General features: G+C 43.7%; 1 pseudogene; it reads left to right on the top strand.

Moving 5' to 3' along the window:
- Nucleotides 1-530: 530 nt before the first annotated feature.
- Nucleotides 531-11,358, top strand: LOC144108602 (cytochrome P450 3A6-like; annotated as a pseudogene).
- Nucleotides 11,359-12,520: the final 1,162 nt, after the last annotated feature.

Here is a 12,520-nt window from a genome sequence, read left to right as displayed (position 1 = left end):
TTCCTATCCATTTTTTGTGCATATATTTGTGGCCACATCTGGCTTCCTACTTTGTCACAATAACGTATAGAAGGAAAGGTAAGAAAAACAAAGACCAAACAACTCCAGATACTGAAATATTCCGGTGCCCTCCACTACAGCATCTCTCATTTTCTAAGTGTCGCTTTCGAACGTCAAGCCCGTCAATTTACAAAACTAAACGTGTTATACGCATTACATTAGAGGATCAAAATTAAAAAGAAATGATGTTTGTTTAATGCTCATTTCGGCAATAAAACTCAACTAGCAGTGTATCTGTGCTGAATCATAAACACAAAGCAAACAGCTCCATTTAAGAAGGCATCACATGGCAGATGAAGGTCACGCAAGGTGTGGTCAGTTGAAATTGAAATGAAGAGGCCATGACAACATGGGAGCATTGTAGTAGAACAACCGCTCACCAAAATTCCTTTGGCTCATTTCTATGACCTTCCTTCTCTAGATATTACTTGTATTTAAATGCCGCAGAAACTACTACCGCATTGCAGGTGATGGGAGGATGGATCCGGAAGTACGGCAAAATCTTTGGGTTCTACCTGGCGGAAAAGCCCTACATGGTCATCACGGACGCCGATGTGATCAAAGAGATCTTTGTCAAGGACAGCCGCATATTCCAGGACAGGCCACTGTACGCCCTCGATGTGGAGCCGATGACAAGCTCCATATTTTTCTTCACAGGCAAGCAGACAAACCATATGCTTGTTCGCTTGGGCAAATGCCGCTCTTTCATGCAAGCAAAAAAAAAATTGCAAGCCTGCTCAAGACATGCAGGAAAGCGGCGAAAATTGTGTACGCCGCCATGTAGGAAAATTAACAACCTGTACGTGCAGGTGATAACATGAGGCTGCTTTACATTGGACATATCTGCTGTCAAATGGAAGATCGTGTATTTTTTGGTCCTCTGGAAAGATTGCTTTGTGTACCTTTGAGTGGATACAACACATAGGCTAAAAACCTCGTCGCCATAACCGTGAAGTAACCCTTTCACTTGCTTGCATGTATGGGTGAAATAAAAAAATGAGATACCCAAGACTATCAATAACTTTGTAAAGAAGTGAGGGGGTCGGGTGGTGGCACAAGCTTCTGGGCTTAGGCTACATTTTTAATAAACACAAAAACGACACTTAAACTAAAGCACCTTACAGTGCAGTGGACAAAGTAACACATGCTATTTCTGGGGTGTTCGAAATAGTAAACACATTCAGGTTTTAAAAGGTAAAAGAATTGGCGTAAATGAAAGAAAGAGAAAATAAAACGTTCGTGGGTATCCTTAGCATATCTCCAGTCAAGTCAAATGATGCGTATTCTCTGGATCGTCCAAATCTTCCTCGGAGGAGCACTGATTATGGTGCGCTGCGATAGCTATCAACGTGGGCTTATTTGACGATGAAGGATGCACTTATCTCTCGCACTCAAAAATAGGCGAGACAATGCAAAAGGCACAGACGACAGAAGTAGGCAATACACCAGGCCGGTCGAATTTCGATGGAGGCGAAATTATAGAGGCCCCTTGTGCTGTGCGATGTCAGTGCACGTTAAGAAGGTTCACCAGTGATAGTGTCCATAGGAAATAAATGGGAACTTTCAGAAGCTGTAGCGTGTCTAAAAATGGCTCGATATTTATGAGGTCTGTGGCAGCGTTTTCTTATTGAGTGAATGGAGGAAATGTTGCAGACAAGTATCATTTTTTAAGTTTCATTTTTTTTACAAATCAGAGGTAAATATCAAGTTAAATTGGACCTTTATATATGTCGGTCTTTCATGTCATCCCGTGAAAGAACTAAGCCAAATATCAGAATTTCGTCCGCAACATTTCCTGCTTTTTTTCTTTCTTGATTGTCAAGCCGCAATTTTCATTCATATCGAGCGTAGTATTTGCGTTTTTACAGGCTCTGAAACTTGTGTATGTATTTCCTGCGGGGATTTGAAATTCGCGCCACATCTAACTACCGCGACGTGGCTCCATCTGGCGTCAGAACATTTTGTCGCTACTACAATCTGCCGCCAACCTCTTGGTTGTCTGTCTTGCGCGCAGGTTTTAACTCAGGACTTGGAAGGACCTGAGCTCTTCCTTTCCTTTTTTCTTGCTTGGGCTGTATTCCGAAAGGATTTCTGCGTTTCTGCTTTGCTCGAGCTCTTGGTGCGAAAAGGAAGTGGAATGCAAGGCCACACCCAAAAGCGCCCCCCCCCCCCCCTTTCCCCTCCCAGCAGCCACACAATAAGGCATTGTTAGTGCCAAAACACAGGAAGAGGGCTCCCTATTTAGGACAGTGTGGGAGAACAGCATTGTTCCTTGCCCGGCGCAGGGGCGCACTGACCCAGGTGTCGATACAAGTCAAGAATAAAGCTGCAAATATTCCTCATAGGAGGGCCTCGAGCCGATAACGGCGCATACATGTATCCACACGCCTGGTTGTTCGAAAACCGGTACTGGTACGCACACCGAGCCGGGAGTCGACGGGTCGGGTCCAGTCGATTCCGCCGCAAGGGGTAGGTCACTGAACTCGGCCCTGAACCGATGTGCTTGTAAACGCTATGGGGTCGAAAATATGGCTATTGAGAGGGGAGAGGATAAATGCGAACTTGCTTTGCACGTGCGCCGTCGCACCTCCGATACAGCGATGGCGTGTCTCAATCTTGGAGGCTGTTACTTCTTGCTCGAGGCTTGGTGTCGCTACAGATGAACCGCTCTCGAATCGGTTAAATCGAGTTCATGTAAACACGCACTGGTTGAGTTGGATTGACCATGCTCAACCCGACCGCCGATTTGACCCGACGCTATCGAGTTCATGTAAACAGGGCTAATGGCGGGGACTGATTCTCATGACGTAGTGATTAACCTCCTTTCACTGAAGCACTTGCCAATCACCTGCGATTTCACGCTGTACTCGCGGACAGCTATGTATGGCAGTGCAACACCCAACATCAAGGGGAGAAAGGACCGTCTCCTTCCTTTTCCTGCTCAGCCTCTGCTGCACTGCAACTGCGACATCATGAGAACCGGTCGAAGCCAACGTTCGCCTTTGGCTCCGGGCTAGTGAAACCAGAATGTGACGGATCGGCATCAAAACTTCGGTTCTCTAAAGAATCTTTGATCCAGTGTCGCTCTTTTTCCCCAATTCTCCTCGCGACCAGGCATATCGCATATCTCTGCCATAATGTTCACGTTATCAGTGCAAAGGCTGTCCACTGTACCTGGGTAAGCATGGGCGCACCTTATCTGCAGAAAGGAGCTCGCGGATTTCCGAGCCCCTTACTCCAGAATAGACATCTCTGTGGTGTAAACAACGGGATGTCAAACGTTCATGGCCTGGCTGGCAAAACAATCCAGTTTTACTTTTGAACCGGTTTCGCATGTATCAAGCGTTCCCCAACCGCCTTTATTCGCCCAATTAGATACACCTCGGTATGCGGCACACCTAGTCGCACCTCCCGCACTACGCTTCCAAAAGTCGCATATTTGAATCAGAAAAACGCTCGGAAGGGGCGCTATATAAATACATATATAAAATATATCACACATAAAAGTATATAATATAAAAACATATAAAAGAACATAAAACAAAAGCATAAAAAACGTAAAAAAGCAGAGCTCATAATGAGACTTTTTCGCAAATCACAGTAGGTGTGGAATTTTTAGCTTTCAAACCCATGAGGTCATGACAATTCAGGTGCGCTGCCGTTTTTGTGTACAGAAAGAGCACACGCTGTTCGTGTGGCTGCCTGGCCATCTTCTATTAATTTGCAATTTTTATTATTTTTAACAATAAACCACTAATATCAACTTTGTCCAGAAAAGTTGGTAGTGTCTTGGCAATGACGAAATTAGCGTTCAAAGTCACCACGAATACCAACAGGAAGATCTCAGAGCTTTTGCAAACCACACATCTCATCCTTTTACCCAAGTCCGATTTGTTCCGTGGTGAAATCATAAGCAGTGAAGGAGACATAAAAAGAAGTATTTCATAGTAATTTATTGACTGAAGAGACTATCGCCCATAAATAAACTGAAGAATTCAGCGACGCCGATAGCAATAAACATGCTCAGTGGTCATCGAAGAGAAACCTTAAAGATAAGGCGTTGAAAGTAACTACAACCAAGAATAATGTCGAAATTGTTGCGCCTGGCCGCATTCCTTCTAGATAACGCTGATCGCATCTCGCATAACAAAGCGATATTTCCGCACGCCAACGGTTTTGAACTCGAACAAACAAGTAGTACAACAGTTTCGCGGCATTCCTTCTGTCAAAGAAGCATCGGCCGGGTGCTTAAACGAAAAGTAAGGTCAACAGCAGCAAAGAAAATGCAGAATAAACACTGGCAGCGCAAACAATGAGAGCGCAAAAAGCTTTTCACAGAGGCCGCGTCGCCGAATCGGCGTCCATACTCGTACACGGTCACAAGGTTTGTATTGCGTGTGGGTACGGAGGAATACGCGGAATACGGAACAGCCGGCCAAATTGCGCGAGGGGAGTGTTACGTATTCGACGGCTAGACGCGGAGGGCGGCAGGACGACCGGCCTAAGCAACAGACGACCCACGCAGCGCCAGGAAGACAATGACCTTTATTCGTTCGGCGACGCGCTATTTGAGCGCTAGGCAGCCAATCAGGGAGTGGCAAAAGAAATGAATATATCGTGGCAAGCGGGGCAATCTTATCTGTAGATTACAAAGGAGAGTGCGACCAGCACCGCGAATGTTACAGGAGGTGCGCCCAAGGTGTGTCAAAGGATGACTCACACTCATCTGTTCTGGCTAGGCTAAACCAACACTGCTTCTAACTACAGGCTGTATACCCCACCCTATCACTGTAAATGTATTTTCGCAGAAAAGATGCGAGGGAGCTTAGTGGGACCCAAACCATAAAACGTACTTTTCTTACTGGAAACGTACTGGAAAAAGGTCCATTCTGTGACCACCGCCCCTTTAGACGGGTTATTCTTTTGTGCTTCCGTCTCCCTGCTTTGGCAAGATATACACAGAAAGATCTCTGCCCTACTTTTTGTTCGCGGAAAAACTAATACTTTCGTGTCATGGTCAAGGAGGTGTCGCGGTAGAATTTAAATTTACAAACCTGGAGGGTAATAAAAGTTCCCTCTTTTTTGTGGTTCTTTAGTGCTGCCATCTATCGACAGAAAAAGTTAAAATCTGAGTTGCCTCGTAGCTGGTGAGCCCTCTTAAAGAACCCCAGGTGGTCGAATTTACCGGAGCCCTTCACTACGGCGTCTCTCACAGCCTGAGTCGCTTTGGAATGTAAAATACCCATAAACTAAACTAGAAGTAGGCAATACACGTTGTATTTTTTTGTTCCCGCGTCCGTTACGATGCTTTGCCTATTCCCAATGACCGAACCAACCAAAATCGCCACTCTTCACAGGTTCATCTCACTCTAACTGGCGCTCATAGCGTGCTGATTCCTGCAGTCTCCGTCTTTTTAATAGCAGGCTTGCTATCGGATCACAGAACCCATAAAAAAAGCCAGAAAATTCTACACAGAGCCAGAAATAAAACCGCCATAGCCTAGCAAAGCCCATCAAAGGCTGCTGCGCACATAACCGGGAAAACATTGAAATCATAGGCACGTCTTCTAGGAAAGAAACAAAGAGGTATGTTTTCGAACCCTTCAACAGGAACTCAGCCATGAAGACTGCTTTGTGACGTGGCCAGAGGGTGCCGCTAACCGCAGTCAGATGGTTCCTTTCTCTCGAGGTCTAGCAGACAATATTTCTCGTCAAAGCATGAAGTTGATCTAGGTGGTCTATGCATGTCTGCAAGTTATCGTGCGTCCATCTTCTCGTCCCGTACTTTCTGCTTATTTATAGCCAAAGTGTTTGACACCTCAATTTCGTCACTAAAGACGTTTTCAGATAGGTAGTTTCCTTATCTTCCAGGTTGAGTACCCTTGGATATAAGTTAATAATAAAGGTGTGACAGGAAAACGCTTGACTTAGCTGATACTGATGATATCCAACTGAGCGTTAAGGATGATCTACTCAAATGCAGGAGCTTAGCGTTAATTCATACACGTTTCTTCGAGGGCTTTGTCTCGGATGATAAGGAAAAGTGGATAGTGGAAGTGGTCAGTAGTAGGAACTCTATTCTGTCTACCGCTTGTCTCACATTTTGTTTTGCGTGCGCATCTCTCCGATGCATTTTGCAGCTGCAAAGTGCCGATAATTACCTAAACGCCAACTTCGACGAGATTATGCTTCAGCTAGAATGCATCCAAATATGTTGGCTACGTCCTAAGTCTAACCTTGACTATGTGCTACATTTGTAAATAAATTATTATTCTTGTCACAAGTGTTTAAAATATCTGTAGCAGAGGGCGCGTGCCCCACGCCTTAGCGCGTAATTACAGAACTTACCGGATATGCCTCAGGTACGGGTCACTTCAACCCGGTTCAGCTTGGCATGAACGGATTAGGCGTGGCATGAATGGATCGAAACGCTGCCCGCTGAGATGCTGCTTAGCAGTCCTAATGGGGTATTGCGGAGAAGTGTATTGATATTTTAGGCGCGATTACCTTGCAGAAACCGGAGGCACAAACACACACACACCACACCAACGTTCACGCTGCATACGTTCCCGAAGTACTGGAAACATCGAACGCTGTGTGGCATATGGCGATCTCTTCTCTTCCACATCATTTTCTAACGGTGTTTTTGCCTATTTTCATCAAAATGAATGCAAATTGCGCATCCTCTCTCATGGATCCTGCCGAGAAAGAGAGCCTGCGCAAAAGGTGCACCAGCAGAGCTACGTCGCAACGGTAACAAGGACGGAAGCAGACGCCAGACGTGGTCTCCGCTATAGCGCGCTTGCGCTCGTTCGCAATGCTCTAAGTTGTCACAATCGGCGTTGCCATCTCTGAAAGCAGACGCTAAAACTTCGTGCTCGCTCGCTGTGCTTTCTACAGGAAGCTTTCGGCCTCGGACAAATAAGGGACCAAGTAGTTAATTTCTACGTTGTTCCCGAAGCGTCGTAATGGTGGCGGTATTTGAACTTCCGGTATAAAAGAAGACCATTTTTACCGTTGATTCTTGAACCAAAGTCGTCAGTGAATAGCAGATCAGTTAGGTATTCTCCGTTAACTCTTATCCCCAACTGTTCCCAATTCAGGCCACGGAATACCTCCTCTAAACAGGCGGTGAATTGCACTGGCGAGATCGTGTTTGCTTGCCTGACGCCGTTCCTTACTGAAATGTTATTGCTGACTTTAAGGAAGACTATAGTAGTTGTGCATTTGCTATATATATATATATATATATATATATATATATATATATATATATATATATAGCAAATGCACAACTACTATAGTCTTATATATAGTCTTACTATAGTCTCTACACCCTGATTCCGAAATGCCTGTGTGGCTTCCGAATTTTTCACTCAGTCAAGTACTTTCTCGTAATCACTGAAGGCTATTCTTTCACGACCCATTCAAAAAGAACAAGGTGACATTTAGAAGAGCACAAAAGCATAAATCATCACATTTCATGCCACACGATTCTGGACAAAAGTATTTTTGAGCGGGAAACCGTTCATATACTGTAAGATTTCACGGTAACTATCAATATATCCGCAGATCATCCGATTGCAGTCTTGCATCTTTTTTTTTCTATTCACGTTTCTGTGACCATACAAAGCGTTCCCCATTTGTTTTTTACGACAGTCTTACATGTTCTATGCGATCGCTGGAAACACATTAAAAAAATGATTTTGCTACATAACAGAATAATGGACCATTACCTTCAATATTTTTCATAAAAGTGTCTTACAGTTTTCCCATTTTCCAAATTTTTGCCCGAGAAAGTTGAATTTGTTTTAAAAAAAGGCGAACAAGATTATAACGATTCACTTGATGAAATGGCTTTACCAGAGAAAAAAAAAGCTGCCGGAAATGTCAAAAAGTATTACACTTACGCATGCTACAGAAACAGAAAAAGAAGCAACAAAAATACATTACGTTTGGATGATGAGAAAGTCTAGCGTGTTTATTTAAACCTATGTATTTTCTTTTATTTTAAGACGGGTGGTAGCAGAATTCAAAATGAAAACTATGAGAAATGAAATCTGTATTTTCCGTAATTAACCTGTACATTGAGTAAAATTAACTTACGATTTCTCACAAATCTCGTTCTTTTCGTATTGATGACTTGCTCAGAAATCAGAGACACTTTATTATGATTAATCTCCAGTTTGTAGAGAAAAAAAAATATTATATTTTGCAAGATAAATAATCATTAAAATTTCACTACGATGTAATATCTGTGTAGAGTTAGCTCTGTAAGCATAGAAGGATAATACTCATATTCCTCAATTTTGGAGGTATAAATAGATTGTAAGCAAGGCCATATGACAGTATGTCGTAGTTCACATCGGAACGAATGAATGCATGGAAGAGTGACAAAAATATAAGTGGTAAAGAAAGGAGGATATTTCACAAGAACAATTATTCAGTAAGGAGTTTTATTTTTTATTTGACGTATATGACGAGTCTTGGGAATGAAGTCAAATTTCGCTCTTATCTATGTGAAAGGAAAACCGCCGGCAACTGTAGGTGGTAATTGCCTAAAATAGAAGTGGCATGACGAAACGACGGTTGTGAAGTGAGCAGAAGAAATTTGGTATCACTCTGGCTGACTTTAAACTGCTTTAGCTGCTACAAAGACAAGCCAATAGCGAAGCCAAGGTTATGTTTGCTAACTAGAGAAGTGATGCAGTTCTCAGAGCTTAAGATTTGGGTGTCATCAGCGTATAATAGGCAATTAGAGGATTTCAGACAGTTAGGCAGGTAATTAATAAAAACTAGGAAAAGAAGGCGCCCTGGTAGAGATCCCTGCGGTACACAAATTTGTTATTTTCAGTTAATTCCTGAAATACTAGCAACCTAATTTTGATCTTGTAGCAGTGAAGCAAGATTAGACATGGGCCAGTATTTAATACAACTTCGACTTTAATGAAATGAACTGAGTTATTAACTGCATCGAAAGCTTTGGATATGTTTATGAGTATTGAGCCAGCATATTCTGCAATGTCAATTGCTTTCTTTAAGTGTTTTCTTAGAAAAACAACTGGTAAATCGCTGAAGTAGACACAGCGGATTCCCTGCTGTCATAGAGAAAGGTTATAAATTGTTAATATGCTATAACTGGCGCTTTTCGATTCATTTTTCAAGTATGTTACTAGAATTTCGATGACACAATTTGGTGTATAGCTTATTATTGAGGAGCGGTTACTTTAAATAATGGCGCCATCTTACCGCGCTTTAGTTCCTAGGAAAAACACCAGCTCAGAAAATGAAATGAATTCGGGCAGAACATTGAATATGAGGCGAGAATTGAATTCAATATGGCTGGGAAGAACGCTTGCAAGTCAAGACTTGCAACACTGAGGCTGCTAATTAAAAATGAAATTTCTTGAGGTGTATTTGGAAAAAATAAAAACTAATGCGGGGGGCGAAAAGATTAGTGTGAATTTTGTGATAGGACATCAATACTGTTACTAAAGAAAACGTTACTGAAGGCGTCCACAATTTCTGATGGGTTGCAGTATTCCTTGATATCATGCACATTGTTCCTAACCTCACGCTTCTTGTATATGTTTGGAATTGAGCTTTATTCCTCTATTTTTTTCTGACATTGTTTTTGTAGCTTAACGTTTTTTGTAAATGTTTCTTTTTTAGGTGTTATCAACTTGTTGAAAGGGAGTTATCAGTCATTTCATCTACCACGTGCATTTGTGTTCAGTGGTTGCATTTTGTACTTTAATAATGAATGCCCCTATAACATACACCCAAAGCGTGTGCCCGGATAAGCGCCATAACTTTACTGTTTCACTGACCCTCTGTAACATTTCACTTCACCGCTCCTTTCAAAATGGCCAATAGCTGGCCAAAACTTCTTATTGCCCTCTGCGATCAACAAAAAAAAATTAGTTGCTTAGGTGCTGAAGATCTGTACCTTCCATCCACCTCCGCCTTCTTGATCTTCAGGAAGTACCATGGAGTCTTTTTCCCGCGGGACCTCCTTGTTAATGTTCGTTGCTGATTGTTGAATGAAGCTGATTCTGACTATGAATTTGATGCCGTCCTTTTTGCAGGGATGGAATGGAGAAAAGTGCGCTCGACCATGAACCTAGGTTTTACAGCCTCTAAAGTGAAGCTCTACTCCAGCATTGTGAACAGATGTGCAGATGTCTTCGTCGAACTGCTCGGGGAGATCTGCCGAAGTACGAAAGTTGCCGAAATGTACCAGCTGACCCAGGGTCTGGCACTGGACATCATCACCAAGGCAGCCCTCGCTTGGGAGGTAATTCTGCATTCCCCACAATGAAGGTAATTTGAAATACCATGCACTTATGCTAATTAAAAATTTCATTAACACGCAGATTGACTGCCAAAGATCGACAAATGATCCCATGCTGACCTGGATGCGAAAAGTCTTCGAACAGGCTGACAAGACTGCCCTTGAAGGCTCGTTTGTGTTTCCTGCCCTCCGTCCAATTCTTCTCCTTTTGTATCCGTTCACCTCCTTCGCTCGCTGCATGAAGAAAATGATGGATGACGTAGACAAAGTCACCGAACTCCGTCGCACAGGAAAGCGGCCTCGCTGCGACAACATGATTCAGATGATGCTGGACGCCCAGACTGGTGCCAAGAACGACTCGCACGCTTCTGGTAAAAAAATGAAGACCCTCGAGCAGCGCCACGTCAGTTCCAACGCAGTGGTGCTTCTCATAGCGGGCTTCGACACTACTGCCTCAGCGCTGGCATTCTTGCTCCACTTGGTAGCCAAACATCCTGAAGAGCAGGACAAGATTCTGCAAGAGATGGAAGAACGCTTCCCGGGCATTGATGAGTTGTCTTTTGAGCAGTTGCACGAGCTTGAGAGGTTGGATATGGTGGTCAAGGAAGCCGTGCGTCTCTATCCTCCAGTTCCCCTCACGGTGACGCGAACATGCACCCAGGACACGACGGTCCTCGGTCACTTCATTCCTGCCCGCGTCAATATCGTGGCCCCTGCCTGGTATGTCCACGGAGCCCGAAGAATTCATTCCAGAACGCTTCTCGGAAGAGGAGTCGAAGAACAGGCATTCTGCGGCTTACTTCCCGTTCGGTTTGGGTCAAAGGACGTGTCTCGGCAAGCGGTTGGGCCTGCTCACTATGAAGACAGCTCTGATGAAAACGCTGCGTGATTACAAACTCGAAAGATGCGAAAAATCGCAAGATCCTTTGCTCATGACAGTGCCAAGCTTGGTGGGCAACCCGAAAGGCGTCGTGCACCTAAGCCTAAAACCGAGAAATATATGAGCTCTGCTACATTATTTACGGCCTGTCTAAACTAGCAAATTCATGATCCAGGAGAAATATAATGAGCAATAAAATATTGGCTCGCAGTGCGCTCGTGTACGGTCTCATTTTTTCAACGCACATAGAACAATCACGTATATAGTATCATCCGAAGTTAGTTAACGCCCACTTTACATTCATAACCTCTTACCATGTCTTAATATAATAGAATCGCTTTTGCTACCTAGAGCAGCAAACTTTACACAGAATAACAAATTCCTGCTGCTTGAGATGTGTTTCTTCTTTTGCACAAATAGGTTTTATAGCCTTTTCTCGTAAATATCTTTTTCAACATGCAGTACATACATTTGTTAGGAACACAAGATAATTGATAACTTTGAGAGATACCGAGCACTGCAACCATCCGTTGGCGGCAGGTTATATTAATGAATCACACTTCCTAAACCTTTTCAACCCTTCAGTATGTCTTCCCGTTCGATAGTGAGTGATAACATTTAAACTTAACATAACTGTTCAACGCCGGTTACTGAAGCCCTGCAACCGTGCTCTGTGTACGAACAGCGGTTCCCAGTGAATTATTTTACTGCGGTATATATATAATGTTTTTAGATATCGGTTTGTTGCCTAAAGATTACGCTGATACAAACGGCGGTGGAAATTCGCGCGATGGCACTTGAATGCCCTTCTTCTGTCAGCATCAAAACCGGAAGATCCATTCAGGCACAGCGCAAAGTGGAGTGAGCAAACGGCTGTTCTCACCCCCTTAAGCTGGTATAACTGGTACATTTCCGTGAGACAAAAAAAGAAATAACCTTCTTAAAGCGGAGCTTGCGTTGACCGTGTATAGACGTATCGCAGATTTTTGTATGTTAACAGCAGGCAGCAGGTAAGTTTATGTGAAAGCTTTTCCGCGTTCATGTTTCCCCCCTGCCTGCGCCCCTCCCCCCCCCCCCCTTTTTTAAAACCAGCTGTAACATAAAATTTCAGGCTCCCCGACGCCACGCGACCGATGCAATACTCGCGATTGGTTTTGCGGCCGACGGAGCGAACGTGATGATGGGTGCACATCATTCCGTCGCGTCGCTGCTACAGGCAGAAATTCCAGGCCTCTTCATTATGAAGTGCGTTTGTCATTCGTTCCATCTGTGCGCCTCGTATGCAC

This window comes from Amblyomma americanum, chromosome 10 (genome assembly GCF_052857255.1).
Source record: "Amblyomma americanum isolate KBUSLIRL-KWMA chromosome 10, ASM5285725v1, whole genome shotgun sequence".
Classification (NCBI taxonomy): Eukaryota; Metazoa; Arthropoda; class Arachnida; order Ixodida; family Ixodidae; genus Amblyomma; species Amblyomma americanum.
The sequence above is the reverse complement of the archived record's forward strand: the minus strand, read 5'-3'. Positions and strand labels throughout refer to the sequence as shown.